The sequence below is a fragment of the Nyctereutes procyonoides genome, unplaced genomic scaffold (assembly GCF_905146905.1).
Source record: "Nyctereutes procyonoides isolate TBG_1078 unplaced genomic scaffold, NYPRO_anot_genome, whole genome shotgun sequence".
NCBI lineage: Eukaryota > Metazoa > Chordata > Mammalia > Carnivora > Canidae > Nyctereutes > Nyctereutes procyonoides.
The window spans coordinates 63,047,512-63,075,377 of NW_026575140.1; the positions used below are offsets into that span (position 1 = coordinate 63,047,512).

Below are 27,866 nucleotides of genomic sequence, written 5' to 3' on the forward strand. Positions count from 1 at the left end.
ATTTTTTTTTCCAGAGCCACCAGTAGCTTTATAATTGAACTTCTCAATTGGCTTTCTGACATTGAATCGTAATCCATATTCTGTAACTCTGTGGCAGAGAGTAGTGTTTCTGATTCTTTCTTTTGTGGCAGATTCTTCCTTCTAGTCATTTTGTTCAGTGCAGAGTAGCTGTATGAATGGGCTGAGTCAAGAATATCAACCAAGACCTAAGTAAATTTCAACCTAGCTGATTCTGATGAGGTCCGAAACCAGGAAATGAAAACAAAAATCAGAATAAAATAAAACAAAAGGACCACTGAAAAACAGATTTTAAAACAAAGTAGTAAAAAATAAAACCAAAGTACCAAAGAAGAAGGAAAAAAAATTTAAAAAATATTAAAAAAACTAAAGTAATGAGGAAATAGAAAAAAAAAGAGAGAGAAGAAAAAAAAAAAACGGGGAGGGACTGGGAGATTATGGTGGTGAAGCAGTTGTAGTGGAGAGAGAATGTGGTCTATCTGAGGGGTCCTAGAGGGTGATCCTCTTTGTTCTGAGTGTATTAAGTTCTGTATGTTAGAAAATGCTCAGTCCCAAATTAATATAAACTAGAAATACTTGTAGAGAGCCCCAACATTGAGCACCAAAACATAAATGAGATAAAAGAGGGGGACAGAATGCAAATGAAGAGAATACAATCTCACAGAATGAACCAGCACAGTATTGTACTTGGTTCTGGGTGCATGCTGGTCATGTTTTAGAAGGCATCAACTTCCACCATCGTAGAACAAAATGAGGCAGAGAAAACAAAAAACACAAAACAAAAACCCATATCTCATATATCTCCCCAAATTAAATTAAATATGTGGAAGGGAATCCGGAAGTGAAAAATATATCTAAGACATGTAATTGTAGAAATGTGAAAGTAAAAAAGGAAGAGAATTAAAAATGAAGAGGTGGTAAAATATTGTAGTTAAGGTGGGAAAAGAGAAAAAGTATTGGAAATATTTGGTCTGATATTAAAACGAGTTGTAATGGAAAAAGGGAAAAAAATTTTAAAAAGAGGGGGGCACCCTCTAGTTCTATTTAGTATAAATCCCTCGACTTCCCCTGGAGTTTTCCAGCACTGCTTGGTCAAGAACTTGCTCTTCCCCCTCCTTCCAGCTGGTCTTGGGGGCGGGCTGCTGTGCTGATTCTCAGGTGTGTGCACCTGGGGGAGCTTCCCTGCCCCCCACTAGGAGCCGGGCATAGTGGGAGCTGTTGACCCTGTAAGGCCCCTGTTCCCTGGCAGCCCCGCTCAGTCCCAGGCACACAGTCACACCATGAGGAACACCACTACTGGCAGCAGCCAGCTCTCCAGCCCTGGAGTCAGCTCCCGCAGTAACTACTGCAGCTCCCAGTCCGCACTGGCCTGGATGCTCCCGGGGCTGCGGGGGCGCTGACCTGTACAGCTCTGGGGTGCCCGGCGCGGGGAGCGTCCTCGCTGTCCTTGGCCTTCCCACCTCCGCCTGTCCCGGGGGAAGCGCAGGATCCTGGGCTGTGTCCCCCGGCGCCCTGGGATCCGGGGCCTGTGCTGTTGGAATCGCACTCTCGGGGTGCAGCTCCCGAAGGCAGCAGGGCACAGCCCCCTCTACCCGGAGCCCCCGCCTGACCCCCGGCTTCTCCCCGAGGCCCCCCGGCGCGCTCCAGCCTTTTCCCGAGCTCGGCCCACCGTGTGTGGCGCGCTCTCCCTCTGAGTGACTCGGGATGACTGGAGCCCCCACTGCCCCTCCTGCGGTTCTGCCCGAGTTCCCTGCTAAGCGCTTTTCTGTCTGGGAAAAATCCAGCGCCGATTTTTAAAGTTTCTGTTTCTCCAGGGCTGGGCTTTCCTGTCCCGTAGGCTTTCCTGGCTCGTCTTTTCTGGCTTTTTGCAGGGCCCCTCCCCCACTTGATTCTTTTTTATCCATCATCTATTCCCTGCACACACACACACCCCCGCCCCCCCTTCCTACCTTGATAGAAGCGAAAACCCTTCTCTCTGTAGCATTCCAGCTATACTCTTTTGGGACCACGTGAGTTGAGGACCTCTACTCTTCTAGAAACTTCCTTAAGTTTAATTTGTGAGTCAATAATGAAATATATTCATATTTTATATATATATATCATGTTTTATATATATATATATATAATGTTATTCATTGGAATATTTGTGTTCCAAATGAACAAAAGTATTTTTTTCTACTGTTTCTCTGCTGTGAAATGCAAAATATACAAGGAAAACGTTTGCTTGATTACTACCATCTTTATCACATAATATACAACACATTGATTTGATGATTTGAGCGTAATTTTGGACAGTGCAAGATTGTTCACTACAATACTCTTTAAAAACAGGGAAGAGAAAAATTTGAGAGTCAAGACCTAGGAAGGAGTGAAAGGGGGGAAAACAGAAGATATGGAAAAAAATGGGATTCAGTGAACATTCTTGGAATGGGGTTTGATACACAGAATGTTTCAAGGAAAGCCTAGTGACAGAATTGTGATGCATTTGTGTCTTCACAATATTATTAGTTTAAGAATTGTATTGATGGTATTTTACAGAAAGGAAGCATAAGGGGTTGCACGATTTGTTCATCCTTATACAACCATACAGTTATATCAGGGATCAGTTACAACCATACACAATTCTGATGTTCTGTTTATGTCTCAGTCATTTATTTGGATGCAGGAGTTTGCTTTCATTTCAGTTACTAAAACAAAATTTATATGAAGATTACATCAGCTAAGAGTGACCACACTGATAGAGAATAAAAATAAAAGCAGAAAACCCGTAGGTGATTCTTTTTCTGAGTAAAAATAAGGTAAATAATGTAACATAGGAACAAAAGTCTATATTTTTCAATCTGATTTCAGTGACAAAGGAAAAATATATGGCTTACTTAAACCCTGTCTATTCTGAGGGTGGGCTCTTTGAAAATAGCATGAACATTTTTTAGAATTATTAATATTGTTTAAATTGACACATCACTATTTGTTAATGCAACAGAAAACCTGCATTCACTGATGTTCTTATAAGGAAAGTTTTTTTTTATTTAATTCTCTATCTTAGTAACTTTCATTATAAAGATTGCTTAGTATTTGGGTATGCTTTTTTTTCCCAAAAAGCCATTTAAAGATTTGGAATTTTGAATAACTATTTGCATTGATTCCTCTTGTGACTAAACAAAATAATAATATGAATGATCTCCTGGCTTAAAAAAAAAAGGACAATATTCCTGGTATGTCTTTGTGGCAGCATTTATGATCTGCTGCCACCCAGATCCTTTCGAGTCTGTGGTTTTATCACCAAAATCCTGGCTACAAAAAAAAAAAAAAGAAAAGAAAAAAGAAAGAAAGAAAGAAAGAAAGAAAGGAAGGAAGGAAGGAAGGAAGGAAGGAAGGAAGGAAGGAAAAAAGAAGGAAGGGAAGGAGGAAGGAGAGAAACGAAAAGAAGAAAAGATTAAAGAGTGTTCCACTTCTTTACTCAGCCAGAATGTTGAAATATGCTACAGCCTGTCTATCCTCAGAAATGAAATGACACTTCATTAAAGTGAGGGAGGTTCGCAGCCAAAGCTCTGATTTTCAAAATAAAATATAAACCTAAAATAAATTTGTGATCAAACTTACCAGACTTGGCACCTGGCTTGAAGTCACTGCCAAACTGGCTCTGTGGCAACACCACAATATTATGTTATACCATATGGACTTGCCATTTTAAAGGTAAACACAGTCAGGTATCAGTGCTCTCTTATAATCCATCCCAACAGAAGAGTTGTGGTAACTATAAAGTATATAAAGACAAGCAAGTCATAAATTTGTCTGCTAGTAATTCTTAATGACATAGGACAGAGGAGCCATGTATGGAAAATTATGTCTTATATGTTATCAGAAAAGTTTCAAGATGGATTAGATGGGATTGAGAATGGGAGTAGGATGGAAGAGAAGCACTAACAACCATGTGAAGGTGAGAAAGCACAGTGTGCATCAGGAAAACTGGGAAAGAAAATATAACCTGCTACAGATTCCAGGCAGAAAAAGCAGAAATGCCCGATCTGCAGGTCAACGGTGACCGGATTGTGAAGATTCTAGAGAGTTAAATGAATGTAGCACTAGCACGATAGAAAACAAAGGCTTTTAATTCAGAAAAGTCACATAACCTGAACATTTTTTTTAAATGAACAAGGTGATGGTATGAATATTAGGCATAAAGCAGTAAGAAAAGACACCCAAAGCTGAGAAATAGAATTGAAGCTTAGGAGAGAAATGCAGGAAAGTCAGAGCAGACTCCAGATGCTCACTATCACTGCCATGCCTGCTTTTCCCTTGAACTGCAGTGGAATACAGCTGATCCTTAATGTTTCTATCTGTGTCTATAAAGTCACATTTATCAATTTTGTAGTTCTCTTTGCTTTCTCTTCATTTTCGTCAGTAGCATCAATGGAAGCATTTGTTTTTAAATAAGTGAAGTTTTTAATCATCATCCAAGAATGGTTTCATGTGCAGCGCTAAAGAAAGAAAAGCCTTATGAAGGAACTTTATAGTTACCTTACATTTATTTCCAATGTCAAACCTCTTTTTCTCTCTCTCCCATAAATATATATATGTGTGTGTGTGTGTGCATGTGTGTGTATGTGTGTAAAATGTATGGTAACTAGTGTATTTTATAAGTCTTCAGGGTCCAGAGGAATGAAAAAAAATATGATGAAAATAAAATTGAATAGGAAATGCATAGGTTCAACAATATGCATTAATCTATGAATATGCAACAGGATTGTGCCAAGTGACACAGTACTTAATGGAGTAGAGAGCTGTGTTCTCACAGTGCTTACATTTCACTCATTATTCCTTCAACAGAGTTGTGTCTACACATCTGCTATGAGAAAGGCATTGTGTTAGCGGAGAGGTAGATAGCAAACATATAACATACAGATAGATGTTAGATGATAGATCATTAGCGAAGATGGTGCTAGGAAGAAGAAGGCTCAGATGCTGTTTCTATCGGTAACCTAGTCTAGGTAATCATGGAAGATGTTTCCAATGAGGGGACAAGCAAGCTGGCACCCAAAGAATGACTTACTCAGTAGATTAATTGTGGCAAGAATATTCGAGGCAGATGAACAACAAGTGCCAAAGAGAGGGAGAAAGTGTGTTAGGTAAGGAGATAGAAAATAGATGTTTAGATTCTCCTTTATAAGTTCTAGCCAAGAAAACACAAGATTATTTGCTATTTTAAATTGATAAATGTATTTTATGGTGAAGATACTGTTTCAGCCATTACTCATGGTTATTTGGTTGAAGGCCCAAAGGGGGTGGGATATGGTTAAATTGAAGACATCTTCATTGAGCAAAAGGAGGAATCTATGAAATGACACTTCTATTACATTTAAGAGACAACAAAAATGCTTCAGTGGCTTTCTGAGTACCCATTGCCCCCCTGCCTGTTTCCTTAGGCAAAAAAGTCAAGGCTCAGCCCCTACTCCAAAACAAATGCCCTTGGAAAGTGATTAACTTGTATATGTCCTTCTGACCCTACTTATGACAGAGTATTTGGTGTCTCAGTTCTCCTGTAAAACCACACGATTGTGAATTAAACTGAATTTTGTTCTGGAAATAAGCTTCTAAGATTCTGTGTCATAATCATTTTCTCGTTTTTTTCATAATCATTTTCTTTTTTGTTTTTAATTTTTTTTATTTATTCATGGGACAGAGAGAAAGGCAGAGACACAGGCAGAGGGAGAAGCAGGCCCCATGCAGGGAGCCCAACGTGGGACTTGATCCCGGGTCTCCAGGATCATACCCTGGGCCGAAGGTGACGCTAAACTGCTGAGCCACGGAGGCTGCCCTCATAATCATTTTCTTAAGTGTGTTGTCTTGCTAAGGTGTCACCCTATAATTTACAAAAGTAGGTCATGGTAGACATCAAAAGAATATTTATCTTTAAGAACAAGTTTGTTTTTTTTTTCAAAACATTGAACCAGAATACTTAGTTTTCTAATTAAAAGTAGTAGTCTGGTTATACCTTTATTATGATTTTATTCTCTCACCTTCTCCTAAGTGTCAGCCAGTCCTATGGCAATAACCCCTTCATGCAGGCAACCCAGAACCAGGTTGTGACCACTATAGGCTCTGGGAAGCATGGTCGTTTCTTCACTTTGAAGCTTGGTTGATCCTCAGTGAAGAGCCATCACATTTCTGCCAGCAGCTCCTGGGCTACAAGTTTGTGATTAGTGCTTATCCCTGAACCTTGGCTAACCCCCTTATCTAGAGCAACCTTCTGCAAACCCTAGCAGGAGAATCATTTTACTGGTGTTTTCTCCTAGTGCCAATCCTTCTTTGTTTTTTTTTTTTTTTCCTTCAAAGTCAGAGAGAGGCAGTGGAAGATTGAGAGAGAAGGAAGAAATGCAGTGTTTCCATGTCCCTTGATCCCATAGTTTTTCTGCCCTATCGGAAGCAGCATACACCCTGATTTCCATGGCAACCCCATTGCTCCTGCCGTTGGCAAGTTTACACTTAGCTTGCCCTTATATTTAATAGTGTTGACATGATTTTTCTTAACCCAGCTCATGGTTACTTGCTGATAGAAGCTACTTTCCCCTTTTATAAGGACTTAACAATTTGGGGCAGCTTTAACATTTGATTAGTCTGCAATGCTTGTGTGGTAAAATTTGCTGTGTGGGTTCCTACATTAAGGAGCAATCTGTCACTTCCATCCCCTTGGAAATTGACAAATGATGATGGGGTTACTCTTGATAGAGTTAGGGGAGAGAGGGTCCGAATAGGACTGCCAACAGAAAAAGGGTCTTCCTGAAACAAGGGTTCCAGGTAAAGGGACTGGAGGTGAACAGAAAGCTTACCATAACCACAATATTCTCACAACTTCTGTGATCGAGATGTTTAAAACAATAGAAGTATCTCAAAAAAAAAAAAAAAGATAAAATGTGTGTGCTCTGTTCGGGAGCTTTGAGAATATCCACCCACCCACCGTGGGTCATCACTTTCTTGCCAAGGCCAGACATTGATCCCAGTGACCTTTGCCAGAGATGTAAAAAAAAAATCACATCCCAGATACTAGTCATTTTTAATAAAGGCAAAGTTATTAAAAAATGATAATCAACTTCCAGATTAAATATTTAAACTATGTGGGTTAATTAATTTTTCAGTCAGTCTTCCTCTTCTCTGTGAGCGTGTGTGGGTTTTATTTTCAGTTTTTATTTCCTCATCTTTGAAAGGAGAATGTTGAACTTGCCTTTGAATCTTGAGGTTTATATGGAGATTAGTCAGAGCGGGGCTCTCTTCGGAGGTTGTGCGAGTATGTGTAGGTGTAGGCGTGTGCGTCTGTGTCCGGAAGGAGCCATTGTTACTGTTCTCTTATTGACAAATACTGATTGTATTAATTCTCTTCAACATTAAGGACTTTTTAAAATCAGCCCTGCGATATAAATAGAGACTTTTCCTGGGGGCAGCACGATGATGTCACCATCACCAGACATTAGTACCACCCTTGGACAGCAAGGGCAGGGAGTGGGAGGTCAGGAAGTTAGGTACTGGAACCTCAAGGGGAATGAGCAAAATCACATGCTTCCTGGACAGTTTGTACTGACTGCGTAGTAAACACCCATGGAGCTGAGACAGATGATGGGAAAATCACCTCCTCCCTGTTTATTAAGAGTTTTTATTCCTCTAGTTAGTTGGTTAGTTTACTAGTAAGTTAGCTCTTTAAGTCTAGCCTGCTGAGCAATGCAGGAAGGTGTGATTCGGGGGTACAGATTTCTGTAAGTTACAACAGACCAGATAGAGTGTTGTATGCCTGCTGTGGGTGACAACATTGAGCAATAAAAAACCCAATAAGGGACACCTGGATGGCTCAGCGGTTGGGCACCTGCCTTTGGCTCAGGTCGTGACTCTGGGATCTGGGATCGAGTCCTGCATCAGGCTCCCTGCGAGAAGTCTGCTTCTCCCTCTGCTTATGTCTATGCCTCTTTCTCTCTCAGTCTGTGTCTTTCATGAGTAAATAAATAAATCTTAAAAAAAAACAATAAATTAAACAAACTTCCAGGGAGTGGTGTTTAAATATGGAAAATAAAAACAATATAGAATAAGAGATTTCTTGTAAAGAAATAAGAAATACATACAGCTTATTCCCTTTGTATATGTTAGCCAGGAGAAATTAAATTTTTCATATGAAAAGCAAACTTGAATTCTACAAAGATGTCTGGATAATAAACACTTTGCTCGATTTAATTCAAAGTTAGCCCTAAAACACTGTGCCTCAATTTTGTCATCTGTAAAAGGATAAAAATAATAGTATCACATCGTAGGACAATGTAGATGATTAAATGAATTGTTATTTTCTATTGAAATGTATTTAAAAATTCCAGCACATGTTAAACAATAGACATATAAATACATATCACTATATTATAAGGCCACATATTAAAGATAGTATCTAAAATCAATACAAACTGAGTGATCAGGCAACTTAATTTTGACCTAATTAAAGGGTAGCCCATCCCTATGATGTAACAGAATCTCAGGAATGTTTAAATTTGATGGTGTTGATGATATGATGTTGAGAACTAGAAGGATAGCCATCATTTATTGAGTAACTCTCCTGGGTTCGATCTGTGCCAGGAATATTAGCTATGTAATCACTTGTTCTGAAAAAAAAAAGAAAAAAAGAAAAGAAAACAAACGAAGAACCCCCCTGCAGATGGCCTTTGATGAGTGATTTTTAGGTTTAAAGCACCATTGTAAACATTATTATTAGAAACACTTAAACTTCAGTGGAGCCTCAGCCTTCAAGGCAGCCAGTACGACTGGGGGGATATCTTATGGACTGGGACAAGTTGGACATTCAGGAAAACATTTGTGGTTGCTCTAAACTTCTGTAGCCCCCTGCCTTTGGGGTGTAGTACTGTTTTCAAATGTAAGTAACACATAAGAGGGATTCAGGAGAAATCTGTCTTAACATGTCCCTTTGAAATCTAAATCAAAAGGATAGAATCTCACACCCATTTTGCTGCTAAGCTCAAAGAGCCTTTTGTCTAACTATGCTTTTACATGATATTTTGGTAACTCATTATTTCAGCTTTAAATTTTAACCCCAAGAAGTATAGAATTCTGAAACTGAAGGCTTTGCATTCCGTAAGTCAGTGCACACATGGCCGTTGTCCAAAAATGCAATGATCTCATCTGTACCATATCAAGAATAATTTCTCATTTATGAGATAATGCAAATAATTTAATAAAAATCACTAAGCTAATTTATAGTGTTTTTTCTTTCAGCTAAATAATGTAGTCTTGAGGATTACTGAAATATAAATATACATGAAACATGCAAAAGATTATAGCATTTTTCGTATATTGTGCTTCTTGGAAAAAATTTAAACATACCTTAGATTCTAGATTCATAGTATTCTGCTATTAAAAAACTTGGTCATTATTTGTCTCCGAGTTCACTGAGGGCATGGATTTCTAAGGTTCAGCTATTTCTGTACCATTTATGGTTTTTTTTTTTTTTTACCATTTATGTTCTTATAATAGGTTGGGGTTTTTAAAAATATTTTCAATCAGCCAGTGATTAAAAATCATAACTAAGTAAAATAAAGGACCAGAATCAAATCATCATTTGAAAAAGGAAAAGAGTAAAAATGGAACTAATGATAAAGTTTGCTACTGACACTCCTACAAACTGAACTACTTGTGTATATTACGAAAATATTATTTATGACTTCATTCTTGCATCTGATCAGTGTCAAAGAAGTGTAGATGACATCTGGCCAAGTGAAAAGAAAAACATTTCATGGGGTTTAGAATTTCTAAAAATAGCTATTAAAAAAAATCAGTGGTTTTGATTTTAAAAATAGAGAAAAATTTTAAAATGTTTTTCGTTGTATTTCAAGTTTTTAATTTTTTTAAAGATTTTATTTATTTGTTCATGAGAGACATTAAGAGAGAGAGAGGCAGAGACACAGGCAGAGGGAGAAGCAGACTCCATGCAAGGCGTTCACCGTGGGACTCGATCCTGGGTCTCCAGGATCACACCCTGGGCTGAAGGCGGCGCTAAACCGCTGAGCCACCCAGGCTGCCCGTATTTCAAGTTTTATTTAAATTCTAGTTAGTTAACATATAGGGTACTATTGGTCTGGAGAGTAGAATTTCGTGATTCAGCACTTACATAGAATTCCCAGGGCTCATCACAAGTGCCCTTCTTAAATGCTTGGTTGTAGAGCAGTCTACGTATTTTTTAAAATCTAGAACATAAAGAAGAGAGGATGTAAATCTTCCTAGAGACACGATTTCCCTGATGGCCAGAGAATCTGGCATTTCTTCCTGTGTGTTAACACTTCATACTCTGAAGACTTTGCAGGTTTTCTTCTGAGCTTGGGATTTACACTCCTCTGTTTTATAAGTGCTAGTTTAGGGCTTGTTCATTGTAAATCCTAACAGAGTATGTAGTACTTCCTTCCTTCCTCATTCCCTCTTTTGTTCTTTCTCTCCTCCTTCCAGAAGCATGTTCCTGCAGACCTCTAACCCAGACCAAGGGGCCCTGGTTTCTAACTGCTGTATAATACTCTGTGTTGTACATTCACTGCTTTTTACCCTTTCCTTCTCCTGGTGAAAGACTCTCTAACTCTAGGCTGATCCAATGTCTGCATAGTGTTCTACCATCTAAGAACCTAAAATTTAACTGCCTAAAAAAACTACTTTACTCAGAAAATATTTATTGAGAGCTAGCTGTATGCCAAATATACTGCTGAGGCACTATGGAAGATACATCCCAGACAAGACAGGTAGAAATCCGTGTCTCCTGAAGTTTGTATTTGATTAGGTTACTGAAAAGAGTCAAACTTTGAGCTAACTCTTATTTATATTATCTATGGTGTTTGTTTCTGAGTTCAATTTAGAGCCCTCTTTAGAATTATAAAGCAATTTTTTTAAGTGGTAGCACCCACGGACTTTGGAAACTACTTTTATCTTTATGTTTTGTCAATTAAATTAATAAAATTGAAGGATTATATTAACTATGTCTTAAATAGAATGTTGTAATCTTATACATAAATAAGATACTCTGTGTTATGTATTTATATATATATTTTTAATAATTTTTATTTTATTTAATTTATGATAGTCACACACAGAGAGAGAGAGAGAGAGGCAGAGACATAGGCAGAGAGAGAAGCAGGCTCCATGCACCGGCAGCCCGACGTGGGATTCGATCCCGGGTCTCCAGGATCGCACCCTGGGCCAAAGGCAGGCGCTAAACCGCTGCGCCACCCAGGGATCCCTGTATTTACATATTTAAAAACAATTTTTGTAAGAAGTTTTTTTTTTTACTTCTAACCTTGAGTTAATTATTTACCTTATATTAAATTTAATTTTCTTATCTGAAAATAGGCTCTATTTAACAGTTCTATTTTGATAATTAGAAGTATTGTATGAAAAATGGGAACCAGCCAGTTACTACATCACAAAAATCTAAACAGATGTGGAATCTAAGGACTAAAGTTAATAAAGTAACTTGCCCAGGGGTGCACAGCTAAGGAGCAGTTCTGAGCACATCTTGCTTTATCACACCTTTTCCCCGACAATCAAGCTCTGACGACTGCTTTAACTTTTACAGGCTAACATGTTGTCTGTTTGTTTAATTTGGACTGAAAAATCTTTTTAAAAGTTTTACATGTTTACCCCCTCTGCATTACCTTGCAAAACACTGCATTGGCGTCTTAGGTTTTTCAGTTTGGTTTTATATTGTCTTGTTATTAAAAAGCCCAGTTACAACCTCGTATGCTTGCCATATATTTCCAGCTATTCTCACCTCTGCTCTGACACCGTCTGGCGGTCTCTGTTCTATCAGCCTTCCTCAGACCCTGGGATGGCTCCATGGCCAGGGTCACTGCTGCTCCTCTGTGTTGCCTTCTTCCCTCTTCTTGCTGAGCTGCTTATATTTTTATCCTCAGGTGACGGAGATAGGGCTGTCTTTTCTTGTCTTGCTTCTCCCATTTTTCTTACCTCAGTCTGAAAAGACTGGCAAGTTAATCAGTGTTTCTTTCCTAACCTGTAGCAAACCAATCTATGACTATGTTTGGAGCCCCATCAAAAAGTCCCTCTATTCTTTATAGTTATATTTATTTGTTTTTATTTCCTGACAAAGAATGGTCGTTTCTTTGAGAGGAAATGAGAAATTAGTGTAGATTTTTTTAGACTTACTTTTTAGCTAGAAGCCATTTCTTAAACCTAAAGACTTTGGAAACCAAATTCTAGAGGCCTGAAATATATTCAAACCTATTTTGCTAAGCCATGAACTTGTAAACACTTTCAATGTCAGAGAGCGTTGCCTTCTTGTCTCCAGTTATGCATTGTCTGGTTTGAAGTCTTCAGTAGATGCCATTGCCCTCTGAATGAAGGACAAGTAAACTCTGTTAAATGACCTAAAAGACTGAACCCTTTGGCATTCAGTTCTCCTGATGAACTCTCTAGTTCCCCAAAGGAGCCAATCTCTCTGACATGTCTGGATGTTGATATTGGCTATCTCGGCTGCTGGTGCATTGATTTTTCACTCTGTTCCACATCCCTCTCTCTTGGTTTACTCACACTGGCTACACAGGAGGTGCTTCATCTGTGAAACTGCCTCCAAGCCCCAGATACTTGTTAGGTACTTGACCTTGGTTCATCCAAGGCCTCTGGTGTGCCCTCTGAGTAAGACTTTTCACTTCCCATTAGCACTGATTGCCTGTCTCCACCAGCTGACGACACCTCTGAGGACCAGGGTGTGCCCAGTTCTCCTATTCCTCTAGTTTGATGTACACCACTCAGCCTGATGACAAGGCAGGGCCATGGTATATATGAAGAGTCAAACTCTGTGTCTCTAATGTGCAAATCGTCCTACTGTACACAGTCATTATATCATACTTGTGGATTTCCTAGATGCACTCAGAATGTATCAATGAATTTTGTGCAGTAAAGGTGTTTAAAATTTGGTAATATAAACACTTATAGTTTGCAAGATACTACTTTCTACTAAAATTTAATTTATTGAAATGTTCACATCTGATAAGGACTTTTTTTTTAAGATTTTATTTATTTTTTTCATGAAAGACAGAGGGAGAGAGAGAGAGAGAGAGAGAGGCAGAGACACAGGGAGAGGGAGAAGCAGGCTCCATGCAGGGAGCCTGATGTGGGACTCGATCCAGGGACTCCAGGATCATGCCCTGGGCCAAAGGCAGGTGCTAAACCGCTGAGCCACTCAGGGATCCCCCTGATGAGGACTTTTTAAAGTTTATTTTATTCTGCATAAAATGCAGTATCTGAGAGATAAAAGAATAGCATTTTCCTGCTAACATAGTTCATATTCTAAGATAACTATGTTTCTATTTTCTAGCATACTTATTACTTTATTATTTTCTGGAAAAATAAAAACTAAACCAAGCCCTTAGAACACAGTGAGTGACTTTTTGGTGATGCATGAAAAGGCACCTAAAGATGGTCATTAACCTGTGTTAGAACACAGCATCCCTTTGAAAAACTGATAAAAGCTACAGGCGCTCTCTTTGGTTCCAGAAAAATGTCCAAATAAACATATGCTTACCAATTTTGGCTTCAATGTTAGGACTCTTGTGTTTCACTCAAGAAAAATAGGTTAAGAAACCTTAGGCTACAATCAACCTGGAAAGAGGAGGGACTCAGCCAGTCTGGAGGTAGGACGAAGGTGGAAGGACAGCATTTTTGGGACGGTCAGGAAGCATGTGCTTCAGAGAAGCAGAATACCCAGTGCTTTATGAACCTCTGTGAAATACTCCCCAGCTTGAACGTTCCTTCACACGATGATCTCAATTGTTTGGAATCAAACACTTGTGCTCATTCATTCATCTGCACATTCAGCTGGTCAGGCTGTGAGGGCCCGCGGACTGAGGGGAGGGGCGGCTGTAGCAGGGGTGATGTAGACGAGGCAGTTCCTTGTGTGTCTCACATTCTAGAAACAAGGCAATATCATTCTAGAAATCATGTATCCTTCTAGAAATAAGGAAAATGAATCCATCTGTGTGGAAGTATCTGCTGACATGACACTGATTTAATGCCCAGCAGCTGTTTTTCATTTAGCATTCCTGTTGATAGCATGTGGAAATAAATGAAGTTTTTAATGAGCTTCAGAACCATAAAATATAATTTAGTTATATGAATGTTAAGTTCCTGTAATGAAAATTATTAACGTGGCGGTTTAAGGCATTCTAACAGTGTCCAAAATGGGATGAATAGTTTTATAGAACTTTAGAGAAACTGTGGCATCTCTTCATTTGCCTGAAATTGTATTTATCTGCACAGGGAAGCCTCAGATGAAGATAACCGTCTTGTGTGAGCTCCAGCAGAGCTCAGGTGGGGCCAGGGGTAATTTTCACCGTCTGTGCCTTTCGCCAAGGCTCAGACATGCGTCCGTTTCCCTAGTAACGTGGACCCAATTGGCAATGAAACAGCAAGGGGCGACTTTGATCAAATCAATGTGGACATAATCCCGGCCTACAGTAAACCGCAGCGAGACCCAGGGAAACTTCTCTGTGTGCCCTCCGCCAGAAAGCCGGCAGAGCGTGCACAAACGGCATCCTCGGAAACGAGGGTCGGCACCATGTGCCTGTCGGGCCGTCCACCGCCGCGCTTGGTGGTGACACCGGACGCGCATTGTGGTGCACGCGCAGGTGTGGCAGCCAGTCTGATTTGTGCACAACAGGCCCTTTCACTCTGCACATGCCAAGACCATTCTTTGATTTTGCAGCTGCGACTGCTACTCGCAGAACATGCTGCTGATCAAAGGGCGTCCATTTAGATGTGAAGTCAGCCCCAAATCCTCGCCCAGAAGGGCCACCCAGTTCCTGCTGGTGCCCTGTCAGCGGGGTCTGCTTGCACCCGTCCACCTGACTTCCTCGCAGCCACATCCTGTTGTCTGCCCATGTGCACGAGCTTCCCCCTAAAACGCCTGGCTGCCCTTATATTACTGCCTGAATTGGTCAAGACTTAGGTATTCATGAATATCACTTACATTCTGGGCATTTATTTTCTCTCCAGTGATCTGTTCATTCAGACAACCTTCAGGGCAGACCCTGTCTCTTCCTACATGCTTTGTGTGAAGGTTCAAGCAGGAACGAGGCAGACAGCTTCCCTGCACCCTGTTCTGGGTGCTCCAAACTTGCTATTTGATTTTGTTTTTTAAAAGTTTTTTTTTTTTTTTTATTTTTTCATTAGAGAGAAAGAGAGAGAAAGCAAGTTCGTGGGGGGTTGGAGGGAGGAGTTGACACCGTACTGAGCATTGAGCTCCAATGCAGGGTTTGATCCCACAACCTTGAGATCATGACCCAAGCAGAAACCAAGAGTCAACACTCAACCGACTGCCCCACCCAGGTGCTCCTGCTATTTGATTTTAAAGAACCCATAAGGAAGGTTGATAGAATCATTCAGGAAACAAGCGGTGCTCTTTTGTCTCAGAGATCATATCCCATGATCGTAATGACATTTGAGCTTGACCCTAACTTCAGGTGCCACTGACCTCCTGGGTTGTTCAGGTGTGGATGCAGCATTGGCGTATGTTGCTGCTGCCATCCTGGAGCACTGTTTGGTTTCACAATCCAAGCTGCCAGAAGTGATACCATGACCTTCTCTTTATATCAAAATCCTCTTCTTTCTACCTCTTTCATCTCCTGTATCTAAGCATACATTCCACGAGGGCCAGGGCTGAGTGTATGTAACTCTGTTTTCCTTGCTGAACTGTGCACACACCCTAGTATATTTATAGTTGGTGCGCAATAAAATCTCTTGCTGTTCAGTGACTGTAGGAGTTTGCTCCTGCGTTGATCCTGCAGAGTCTATGCACTTGCTACTCCTTCCTGAGATGCTTGTCCCATGGATATCCACGTGGCTCACTCCCTCGACCCTTCCCTCAACTGGAAGATCATCTCATCAAAGAGGATCATCATAACCACCCTACCTACATTAGAAATTGTGCAGCTGTCCACCCCTGCCCATACTTCCCACTCCTCTTACCGTGATTTATTGCTCTCCATATTCTGGCATATTTGTTTATTGTCTGTCTTCAACCAGCAAAAGCTCTGTGAAGGTGGAAACTCTGTTTTATTCACTATTTTATTCCCAATGCCTATAACAGTGCCTAGGACCTAGCGGGACACTCAGTGAATGTTTGCTGAGTGAACAAATGGATAAATGTTATAAATCCATGCATATCATATACTGCCTAACAAATTGTAGAGATGTGATGGTCTGTCATAGGATGCTGGCAATGCAGGAGGAGTGCGGGTAGCCGCTCCTGGAATTGTCCCTCTGAGAGGATGACACAGCTCACAGTGGCAAAAACATTTTTGCAACCACTGACCTGGTATGATGCATTAATTATATAAATGCAGACACAGAGGGGAATGAGTCAGCTTATTTCTGGTATAACACTTGAAACCTTAGGTGGGTTCCAGAATTTTACAAACCGTCTTTGTCTTCTTTACTTAGTGAGACAGTTGCTTTGGCAATTGCAGGCTGATGCCAGGCACATCTTCCTAAGCCACAGTAGATTGTTCCTATTACTAGTCTCACTCCCAGGTGACCTAATTACTTCCCTCCATATTGAAGCCTCACTGCCAACGAAGAAGCTCTAATCCCATGTGACAATTAGATGCTGGCAAATTTTCAAAGAATATGTTTACCCATGTGGTCAGAGCTGGGGTACCATCCTCAACTCCTCTCTCCTCTTCACCCCTAAAATCCAAGCACTCAAAATGATAAGTCAGCTCTGTCCTGAAACTATACTTTTCTTGTAATTCCCACTGACATTTAGTTTAGGCCACCATTGCCTCTTGTGGAGACCAATGCATTACCTCCTCTCCGGTTTTCCTGTGTCTGATCTGGCTCCTCTCCAGTGCATCTCCTAAAAACACAAAAATGCAAATCTGTATCAGCTTCTCTTTATTTTCAGAGCAAAGTCAAACTCTTCAGCAAGGCATGAGACAACATTCATGAATAGACACCTGCTCATTTTCCAGCTTCCCAATGACTCCCAATCCCTTTGAGTTCCAGTCATTTTGAGTTACTTAGAAAACCTCTGAAGAAGTTATCATGTTCTTTCTTGACTCTAGACCTTGCACACATTATTCCTTATACTTTGTAAAACTTCTGTCCCACTTCTAGTGGGGTTTATTCCCATTTTTTGTTTCATTTTGAAGACTGTCATAGAGAGTTTTCCTAATCCCCTAAGACTGAATTAGGCATCTTTTGTCTGTGCAAATTTGTCATGCTGTGGTCATCCTTATCTTAGGGTTTAAAACACACCACGCTGAGATGCTTTTCTTCCTTTTCTCTTAATTTACTGGCCTACAAACATACCTTCTCTGCTCAGTGCAGTGCTTGGCACACAGTAGATGATGTTCAGCATTATTTGTTGAATGAGTTCATTCTTAATTACAGTGCAAGTGTGTTTATATGCATGGAAATACCGCAAGATAAGTATCCATATTATATCTGCTTTGAAGTTGCTTTTGAAAGTTCACAGATCCTTTGAGACAATTAGAGACTTTAGAATATGTACCTGTATGATTTTAAAGTAAAGCACTTCTTTATTTCAAATCAGAGTGTATCCATTACATGTTGATTAAGGATTCTATTTCATTATGAAAAAGAGAGTGTATGTGTTCATATGAATGTGAAATGAGGTTTATTTAAGGCACTGGCTGTTACTTCCCATAGCTGTGAAGCAAACATAATTTTTAACTTCCTTGAATGCAATTAAATAGTGTGGGGAAATCATTGATTAAGATTGCACCTTCACTTAGCCTTTTCCACCTGAAAGGTGTTAATTGTTGGATGTGTAACAGTACCTGAAAATGAAGAAATAATTAAACATAATAGAAATTCAGACCTGATACTATGTAGTTTTAAGATGATTTCCCCTAAAGTTAGGGTGTGACTTAAAGCTGCAAGTTCTTTTATTTATATTTTTGCTGAAAAGTGAATATTTTGATCACAGAAATATATTAGTTTTTATCTGGCCATTTACATTCTTATATTAACACTTTTTTCAGTCATTAAAGACAAGTTAGTGTATCACTGAATACCCTACAAAGATAAACCACAAGTTCCAATTAATTAAATATAAAATAAAACAATCAAAAATAGAATCCAATATCCAAATATTGAGATGATTCTGGAGCAATACAAGAAAATACAAAGATAAATGGATAAATACAATCATAAGATATATGTATATATAATCAGAAAACAACAGAAAAAATAATAGGAAAACCAAAGAATGAGAAACATATACACCTAATGTCTGATGGAAAAGGAATGGAAAGAAACTCAAATGATAAAATATTTTTATGTATTAACAAACCGTAGTAATAATAAAAAATAACACATATAGTGATTTTTAAAATGTTATCCAGACATAATTGACATATCATAATGTGTAAGGTGTTTCAACTGTTGGCTTAAGACCCTTGTATATTGCAATATGATCACCACCGTAGCATTCCCTACCATCTCTATCATTCCCATCATCACCATTTCTTCTTTATGACAAAAACAACTAAGTGAAGTCTCTTAGCAGCTTTGAAATGAACAATACTGAATTATTGTCTATAATTATTGTCTATTCTGTGCCTTGTGTCTCTAGCAATTATGCATCTACTGGGCACAAGTTTGTATTTCTAAACAGCATCACCCAAATTTTTCTACCCTCCATCCCCTGGTAACAACTATTCTTTTCTCCTGCTCTTATGAGGATTTTTAAAATTAAGATTACACATATATGTGATATCATATAGTATTTGTCTTTCTCTGGCCAAGCTCATTTAGCATAAGGCTTTCAAAGTCCATCCGTGTTGTCTCAATGGTAGGGTTTCTTCTTCACACCTGAGTATTATTCTACTATATACATATACCACATCTTCTCTATCCATTTATCTGTTGTTGGATACTTAGATTGTTTCCATATCTTAAGTATTGTGAGTACTGCTGCAAAAACATGGTAATGCAGATATCTCTTCTATGTCCTGTTTTCATTTCATCTCCATATCCAGACATACCTCAGAGGTGGTGCTGGTTCATTTCCAGACACCTCAATAAAGAGAGTCAGGTTACTGTTTTGGTTTCCCAATGCATATAAAAGTTATGTTTATGCTATACTGTTGTCTATTAAGTGTGTAATACCATTATGTCTAAAAAATGTGTATATATTAATTTTGAAAGACTTTATTCCTAAAAAATGCTAACCATCATCTGAGCTTTTATCTCAGATTTTAGCAGGTTGGATTTTTTTTGCTGGTGGAGGATCTTACCTGATGTTGATGGCTGCCGACTAATCAGGGTGGTAGCTGCTGAAGGCTGGGTGGCCATGGCAACTTCTTTAAATAAGACAGCAATGAAGCTTGACCCATTGATTGACAATTCCTTTTATGAACATTTCTATAGAGAATGAAAGTCTAGTGGACATCATTTATCCACAACAGAACTTCTTTCAGAATTAGTCTCTTCCAACTCTGCCTCTGCTTTATCAACTTAGTTTATGTTGTATTCTAAATTCTTTCTTCTCATTTCAACAAATCTTTACATCTTCACCAGGAATAGATTCCTTCTCAAGAACTCATTGTCTTTGCTCACCCATAAGAAGGAACTCCTCATTTGTTCAAGTTTTATCACAAGATTGCTGCAATTCAACTTGATCTTCAGACTCTGCTTCTCATTCTAGCTCTTTTTCTACTTCCACCCCATTTGTAGCTACTTCATCCACTGAGGTCTTAAACACCTTAAAATCATTCCTGAAGGTTGGAATCAGCTTCTTCCAAACTCTTGTTAATATTGATATTTTGACCATGAATCATGAGTGTTTTTACTGATATCCGGACAGGTGGATCCTTTCCAGAAGGTTTTCTATTTACTTTTCCCAGACATACCAGAGGACCCAGTCGATAGCTTTACAAAGTGTATTTCTTAAACAATAAGACTTGAAAGTTGAAATTGCTTCTCAATCCATGGACTGAAGGTAGCTGTTGTGTTAGCAGGCATGAGAACAACATTAATCTCATTGGACATCTCCATCAGAGTTCTTGAGGGGGGGGGACAGGTGCATTGTCAATGAGCAATAACGTTTTGAAAGAGATCTTTTATCTGAGTAGTACGTCTCAAAAATGGGCTTAAAATATTCAGTAAATGATGTTGTAAACAAATGCACTGTCATCCATGCTTTGTGGCTTCATTTATGGAATACAAGCAGAGTAGATTGAGCATGATTCTTAAAGGGCTCTAGGATTTTCTTAGTGGTACATGAACGTTGGCTTCAATCCAGAGTCTCCTGCTATGTTAGCCCCTACAAGAGAGTCAGCCTGTCCTCTGAAGCCCTGAAGCCAGGCATTGACTTCTCTCTATCCAGGAACATGCTAGATGGCACCTTCTCCCTATAGAAGGCTTTTCCCTTACATCAGAAGTCTTTTGCCTAGTGTAGCCACTTTCATTAATTCTCTTAGCTAGACCTTTTGGATAACTCACTGTAGCTTCTACATCAGCACTTTCTACTTCGCCTTGCACTTCTAATGTTGGAAAGACAGTTTATTTCCTTATACCTCATGAACCAACCTCTGTTCATCTCACACTTTTCTTCTGCAGCATCTTCTCTCTCAGCACTCACAAAACTGAAGAGAGTTGGAGTCTTGCTCTGGTTTAGGGTTTGATTTAAGAGAATTTTGTGGATTGGTTGTTGTTCTATCTGGATCACTAGAACTTTCTCTGTATCAGCAATAAAGCTGTTTTGGGTTTTTTTTTAAATCATTTGTATGTTTATTAGACTAGCAATTTAAATTTCCCTTAAGAACTTTCCCTTGGCATTCATAACTCAGCTAACTGTTTAGTACAAGAGGCCTAGCTTTGGGCTTATTTCAGCTTTCAAAATACCCTCCTCAGTAAGCTTAATTACTTGTAGCTTTTGATTGAAAGTGAGAGATGCACAACTCTTCCTTTCACTTGAGCACTTAGAGACCATTGTAGGGTTATTAATTGGCTTAATTCCCATATTATTGTGTCTTGGGGAACAGAGAGGCCAGAGGAGGGGGAAAAATTGCCAGTTGGTAGAGCAATCAACACCAACGTTGAGGAGCCAAGACCAATCTCAAAGAACTTCTTCCCTGTGTTTTCTTCTAGGAGTTCTACAGTATCAGATCTTATGTTTACATCTTTAATCCATTTTGAATAAATTTTTCAATGTGAATAACATCAGGGCTCAATTTTATCTTTCTCATGTGGCTATGAGTTTTCCCATTCTGCCCTTTTTACCATCTCTTAATCTGGATCTCTGATTATTCTAATATTTGTTCTTTTGATGGAATCCCCTAGATTACACAGAAGTTATTTTTTTCTGCATTTTTTCTTTTTTCTCTTTTAAATGGGTTTTTTCAAAATTCCTATCCTCTAAGTCACCTATTCTGTCTTCCATTTGCTCTACTCACTGCAGATGTGCTCCGTTGCATTTCTCATTTCATTTATTGAATTCTTCAGCTTCTAGAATTTCATGATTTTGTTTAATTGAGTTTCTTTGGAGATCACTGAATTTTTTTTTCAAAAACAACTATTCTGAATTCTTTATCAGCTAGCTCATAAAATTTCATTATTTTGAGCTTGGTTTTTGAAGAATTATTTTCTTTCGGTGATGATATGCTTCCTTGATTTTTCACGTTCCTTGTCTTTTTACCACTGCTTCCTCTGTATTTAAAATAGCAAAAGTCTCTGCTCTCTACTCTTTACCTTAAGCTGTTTAGTTCTTTGGTGCTTCTATTATCTGGGGTTTTCTTGGTCTTTGTATGGGTACACGCCCCTCTTCTTGCCCCTTGTGGCAGAATTCTTAAGTTCTTAAGTCTTCTCCAGTCCTTTTTAATTCACGTCAGGCCACTAGAAACTTCTCTTATTTTCCAGAAGATGGCACTATAGCTCAAATTTGTGGTTTCTCTCCTGCCCATTGACCCTGGCCTGCTTCTGAGAGCTCTCCCTAACTCTCAGCTCTGCACTCAGGAGTATACCCAAGGGATCTACTCACTGTGTTTTAGCCCTTGGGGCACTGAGGGTGCCTGCAGACCAGGTAGGAAGATCCTCAGATGAGGGACTCCCAGGGGCTCATGGGAGGACTTCCTGCAGAAGTCCTAATGCAAACAGTAGAAACTGCATCCCTGCAATGCTCTTCCTCGTTGCCAATTTCCTCCCTGCTCCCAGGCATGGAGGTCCTGCCCCAGTACTCTGGGTGCTGCTGGAGAGAATAAGCAATCAATCACCACTCTCCTTTTCCTTGATGGAATTGGTCACCATCACCTGATAGTTCAGCCCAAGATTTAAAATTTGGTGCATATGTCTGAGCCTTAATGCTTCAAAGTGTAGTAGACCTTTGAGCAGATGCTGGAGTGATTATTGGTGATTATGAATGAATGAAAAGGCCTAGAGTATGGTATGACCATTGCAAATTCAGTGGACTTAAAGGATAAATATAACATATATGGACTGTACTTGCTCAAAATACTGCCAGTATCATAAATGAAAAGGCCAAAGATCCACCACCACTGCTACAATAGCAGTATACTATCTTGCCAAGGAAAGCTTAGAGAAGTTTAGCAAAGGTGCTGAGTGGAAATTAGAAAAGATGTGATGTTAGCTATAGATAGCTAAATATAATTGCTGAATTTAAGAAGTAGTCCAAACCTATGTTGAGCCCCAAAGAAATTGCTTAGGTTGCTATGATTTCTGTGAAGAAATTGGCAATATCATTACTGATACAGTGAAAAGGGTTGAAAGGAGGGATGTAGTCCCATCAAAAGATGGGACTGAATCTGAATTAGTATCAAAAGACACTGAATGATGAATTATAAATTATTAAATTAAAGTTTGACTGTTTCTGTACTTTGTATACTTCCAAAGCTCAGAAATGGAATGCCTATGTTATACTGTGTGAAAAGAGTATGTCTAATGTCTAGCCCATTATACCTGCCCTTAAAATCGCCAGTGGAAGCACTTGATAATAATTGCTAAAAATGTTCATGGAGAAGCTCTAAATACACTTATTTTTTTAAATATTTTATTTATTTATTCATCACACACACACAGAGAGAGAGAGAGAGAGAGAGAGAGAGAGGGGCAAAGACACAGGCAGAGGGAGAAGCAGGCTCCATGCAGGGAGCCTGACTTGGGACTCGATCCCAGGACTCTAGAATCATGCCCTGGGCTGAAGACAGCGCTAAACCCCTAAGCCACCCGGGCTGCCCTAAATACACTTATTTTGAGCAGGCTAAAAGTTGGTCTTCAGATTATAGCAGTCAGATCTCCAGTTTTTAGTGACAAAGAAAAACCTATTTAAATACACAGCTATTGATGCTGGTGGTTCAGTGTTTGGAGAAGAGGCTAGCCCCAATCTTGATCAGCCTCACATGACTTAGGAAAAGTTGGAGATGTCATTGTGACAAAGGATGAAGCCATATTTCCAAAAGGAAAAGGTGAAAGGCTCAAATTGAAAAACTTATTCAGGAAATCATTGAGCAGTTGCATATCATAACTAGCATTATAAAAAGGAAACACTGAATGAATATTTTGAAAAACTCTCAGATGAAGGTTGATGGGACAAATGATGTGGAAATAAGTAGAAAGAGCTACTGGTGCCCTCAGTGCTATGTGGGATGCCTTTAAAGAAGGAGGGGGGTCATGTTCTGCTTCAGTGTACGCCAGCCTGAGACTTGCTGATTCTAGCTAATGAAGGTATTTTGTTAATGATATAGAAGCTATTAGAAGAACACTCAAAATTCCTGCAAAGTTCATTGCCAAGAATGTAGATGTTGAAGGATCATTGATAGTTGAGACAATTATGCTAGGTTCCTCCAAATTTGGTTGTGATGCTCTGCTTGGAGATTCTGTGAATCTAGAGAAAGTGCTTCACCATTACTAACAAGCTATGACAGGATGTTCAAAGCAATGTTTCTTACCAATAATTTCAGAGGAGTTGATTAAAGAAAGACTGGCCAATGTTAAGAAATTCACTATATTCATCAGTTTCTAGTTTCATTTGACAATATATCATAATTTACCTCTGTCATTGCCAATGCCTTCAGATAATTTAATTTTCCTTGTATTTTTTAATACAAGGTTATTTGTACATTCATTTAAAAAAAAACAAGAAAAAATACACTGTGAAACCGTCTATAGTCTGCTATTCTTTATGTAATAAGGATGGAGGAGTGAGAAAATACACATTCATTCACTAATGTCTTCAAAAGAAATACAGAAAAACAAAACAAACTAATGAGTTGATTGCCAACATAAGTCGGATAGGTGTGGCGATTAAAGAATGTGATTAAAGAATTCTCTTCATTTTCTGTGTAACACTGACTTTTAGGACATACCCCAAAGCATAAATAAATAAAATCAACCAGGGGGCACCTGGGTGGCTCAGTGGTTGAGCATCTGCCTTGGCTCAGGTCGTGATCCTGGGGCCCAGGGATTGAGTCCCACATCAGGCTCCCCGCAGGAAGCCTGCTTCTCCCTCTGCCTATGTCTCTTCCTCTCTCTGTGTCTCTCACAAATAAATAAAGTCTTTAAAAAAATTTTCAAAAATAAAACCCACCAGGATGTAGAAGAACCCAAAATAGAATACAAAAAAAAAAGTTCACCTAACTGTATTATAAATGAATGACATAGCTTTACTGAAAGAGGTAGAGACGGAAAGAATTAACTTGAGTGATGCAGGCAAATGATATTTTGATTGTATACCATATGCAAATATATAACCACACTGTACTATATTTTGTAAATTTATATTTAACAAATGTGTTAACTAGAGATTCCAAAGTACTTTATGTGCACACTAAGATTTAGCAAATATGTAAATATTTAGTAAGTTCTAAGAGCCAGGTTACAAATAAGAAAAGGGGAAAAGCTAGAAGGAGCGCTCTGATGTTGTATGGTGTAAGTCTGGGTCCAACATGTAAGTATGGACCTATAGCTTTAATATATTCATACAATCTTAGGTATAGAAATAAATACAAATGTGCATGCATGTGTGCATGTTAGTGTCCATATATGTATTTCCTAGCTCTGTCTACTGAAAGCACCTAGGGGTAAGAACATTCCAACAGCAATGAATGCATCTGGTATTCAGATCTCAGTTTCTGAGATTCTATATTTAAAGGAAAATGACTTTTAGAAAAAGGGCTGATTACATGGCTAATACAGAGAAAATCTAGGATGAGACAAGATCATCTGTGTCAGAAAGCAAGGGAGTGCTTATGAAATGACGGGGTGAGATGTCCAAGTAGGATTCAGGAGCCAACTTGAAGAAGCTACCAATGGCCAAATCTGGGACAATGTGAGCAAAACAATAATGGTCATAATGTAAGACAACCATGGAATACAACAAATATCCATGAGTGCCAACTAGTATCAGTAAATAATTGAATAAATTAATAGGTGAGGGAGAAGAGACTGCTCTTCTTTATCAGCCAGTTGAATAATGGAGAATGAAAGAAGAAATGAATAATGGAGAAGGAAAGATACAAACAGAAAATCACCATTAGACAAACAACACAGTAATAATTATTGCAGGAAAAAAGGACTGATGTTGCTAAAATTAACAGGTGAAATTATGATGAGAAACTGGATATCTGAATAGTGTCTAGCTATTTCTCTACAAAATACTTCTTAATTATTAAGGGAAAAATTATAACTTGCCAGTGGAGAAACCTGGCCGACACCATCCTAACCAGTGACTGAGGTTGACATCCCCTGTTGATAAGACCTGCCAGCATCCTGTCCCTCCTCCACACGGAGGAAGGTACAAGGGCCTTTCTGCCACATGTGAAGAAGTCAGACCCCCAAATTGGGAAACATTGCAGAAGGAGAGAGGAGGGAGGGAAAAGGAAAGCTCTAGAGAATGGTTTGAGTTAAGATGTCAACAGTGTAGACAGAAGTGGAAAAAGTGAACAGTCAGAAAAATAGTAACTCAACAACACTTGATAATCAATGTAGGATGTAAGGGGGTGTATTCTAGAGAGAACAGAAGGAGATTTAAAGAAAGACACCTGTTCTAATGATCTGTAATCCTGTTTAGTCATGTGCTTTATAACTTTCTGAGGGTTTTAACAAATCTCCCCGAGACTTTTATTGTAAATGAAATCTTTTTGACTAATTAGGCCTTTTTATTTGGTATGTTAAGTTACTTGGGGAGTGCTGTCAAATAATGATATAAGCCTTAGGTTTTGCTCTTTGGGTAAATGCTGTAACTGTTCTAGAAATCATCTGAAATTCCTAAAGTTTTAATATGTGCTGGTATAAGGTTGTCAGTTGACATTCTAATTATTAAAGTGTTATGTGTCATAGGAGAAAAAAAAAAAAACAAGGAAAGACACCCAGATTTGTAGGCTGCACAATAGGTGGATAATCTTGCCATTTATTAACCAGAGCAGGAGGCCAAGTTTTATTGAGAATTATCCTCTAACTTGAAATGAGTGTTAGTTTATCAATACTGCCATCCCAAACAGGTGGTGCTTTATTTTATTATTTTATTTTATTTTATTTGCCAAATACATCTGTGTGAATGCTAGTTTTTGCCCAACAAAATTTGACACTTGGCAGGCCAGCTTGCCTTGGAATACTTTGCCTTCATGGGACCCAGGGCCAATGAGTGAGGAGTCCTGTTCTCCTGGTTTATTTTTGGAGTAAAAAGAAGCACATTTTGTACTTCATTGGCTTGCTCTTTGTAGCTTGAGGGATCTGCAGGCAGCAGTGCTGGCTTCAGTTACATAATTAATGGATGAGGCTTCTAAAATGAGTTGTGGTCTTCACAGTATTAATACCTGAAAAATTTCTGCCCCCTGAGCCTACTACCTCAGAAAGTTTTCTATTTGAAACATGTAAAAAGAAATGTGGTACAAGATAAAAAAAAAAATACTCCAAGAGAAACATTTGGAAGCTTTAAAAAAAAAAAGTCATGAAGGATTAAAGTGTTTAAGTGAGAAAATATTTTATGGGGTTTACAAGAAATTTTTTCTAATCACAGTTTTACTGCTTTTAGTTTCTATGATAAAAAAGGCATAATCAGGGCAAAGATACATCATTGCAGAAGATAAAACAAATAGAGTTTTATTCCAGTTAGAGTGCTTTTGTTAAAGTCTGATTCCTTAATATTTGGGTCCATGAAATCATGAGCTAAATTATGAAGAGGTACATCTACATCTTATTTAGCAAAACTTACATTTAATTATAGTGTCCCTGTTGAAGGTAATGAAAACTAAACATATGAGGTCAACTAATCAAAAGTTAGATTACATTTTCTTTTATGCACATAGGAAATATTTACAGGCACCTCTCATGCAATACTCCACTAAGTATCTGAAGGGAGAAGATAGGACTTGGATCTGTGAAATGCGGGTTTGAATTCCAGGGCTACCGGTTAGTAACAGGTATGGGAACTTTGAATATAGATACAATTATAAGCCTCATTTCCCCAGGGGGAAAAAATGGTGTAAAGGACTTGCCTCATAAGATTCATGGAGGATTATCTAAAAGACTTGCAGTGCTGAGTACTGTACAGTGTATACAGTGTATGTGGATTTTTAAAAAATGAATTAAGTTTAGCTGATAGTGAACACATATAAGTGGGTTATATTTTCATTTTTCTTTACCATTGTTTTTAGGGAATCAAAAACTAAGTAATCAGTACTGAGATCTCAGAATTATCTGTAATAAAACGTCTTTTTCTTGGCCACATTTTTAAGCAAACATCAACTAAATCTATTTGTTTGAAGATCATAAATCCCAATGTACGGAATCACTGCTGAAGCAGACATTATCATCCTAAAAGTATACAC

At 38.7% G+C, this 27,866-nt stretch overlaps 1 protein-coding gene and 1 pseudogene across 6 annotated transcripts in view; both read left to right on the plus strand.

Annotated features, from left to right (window-relative positions):
* Positions 1-27,866, plus strand: part of GRIA4 (glutamate ionotropic receptor AMPA type subunit 4) — a 366,663-nt gene that overhangs the window by 73,143 nt on the left and 265,654 nt on the right. The window lies entirely within an intron of this gene.
* Positions 22,239-23,950, plus strand: LOC129497806 (60 kDa heat shock protein, mitochondrial-like; annotated as a pseudogene).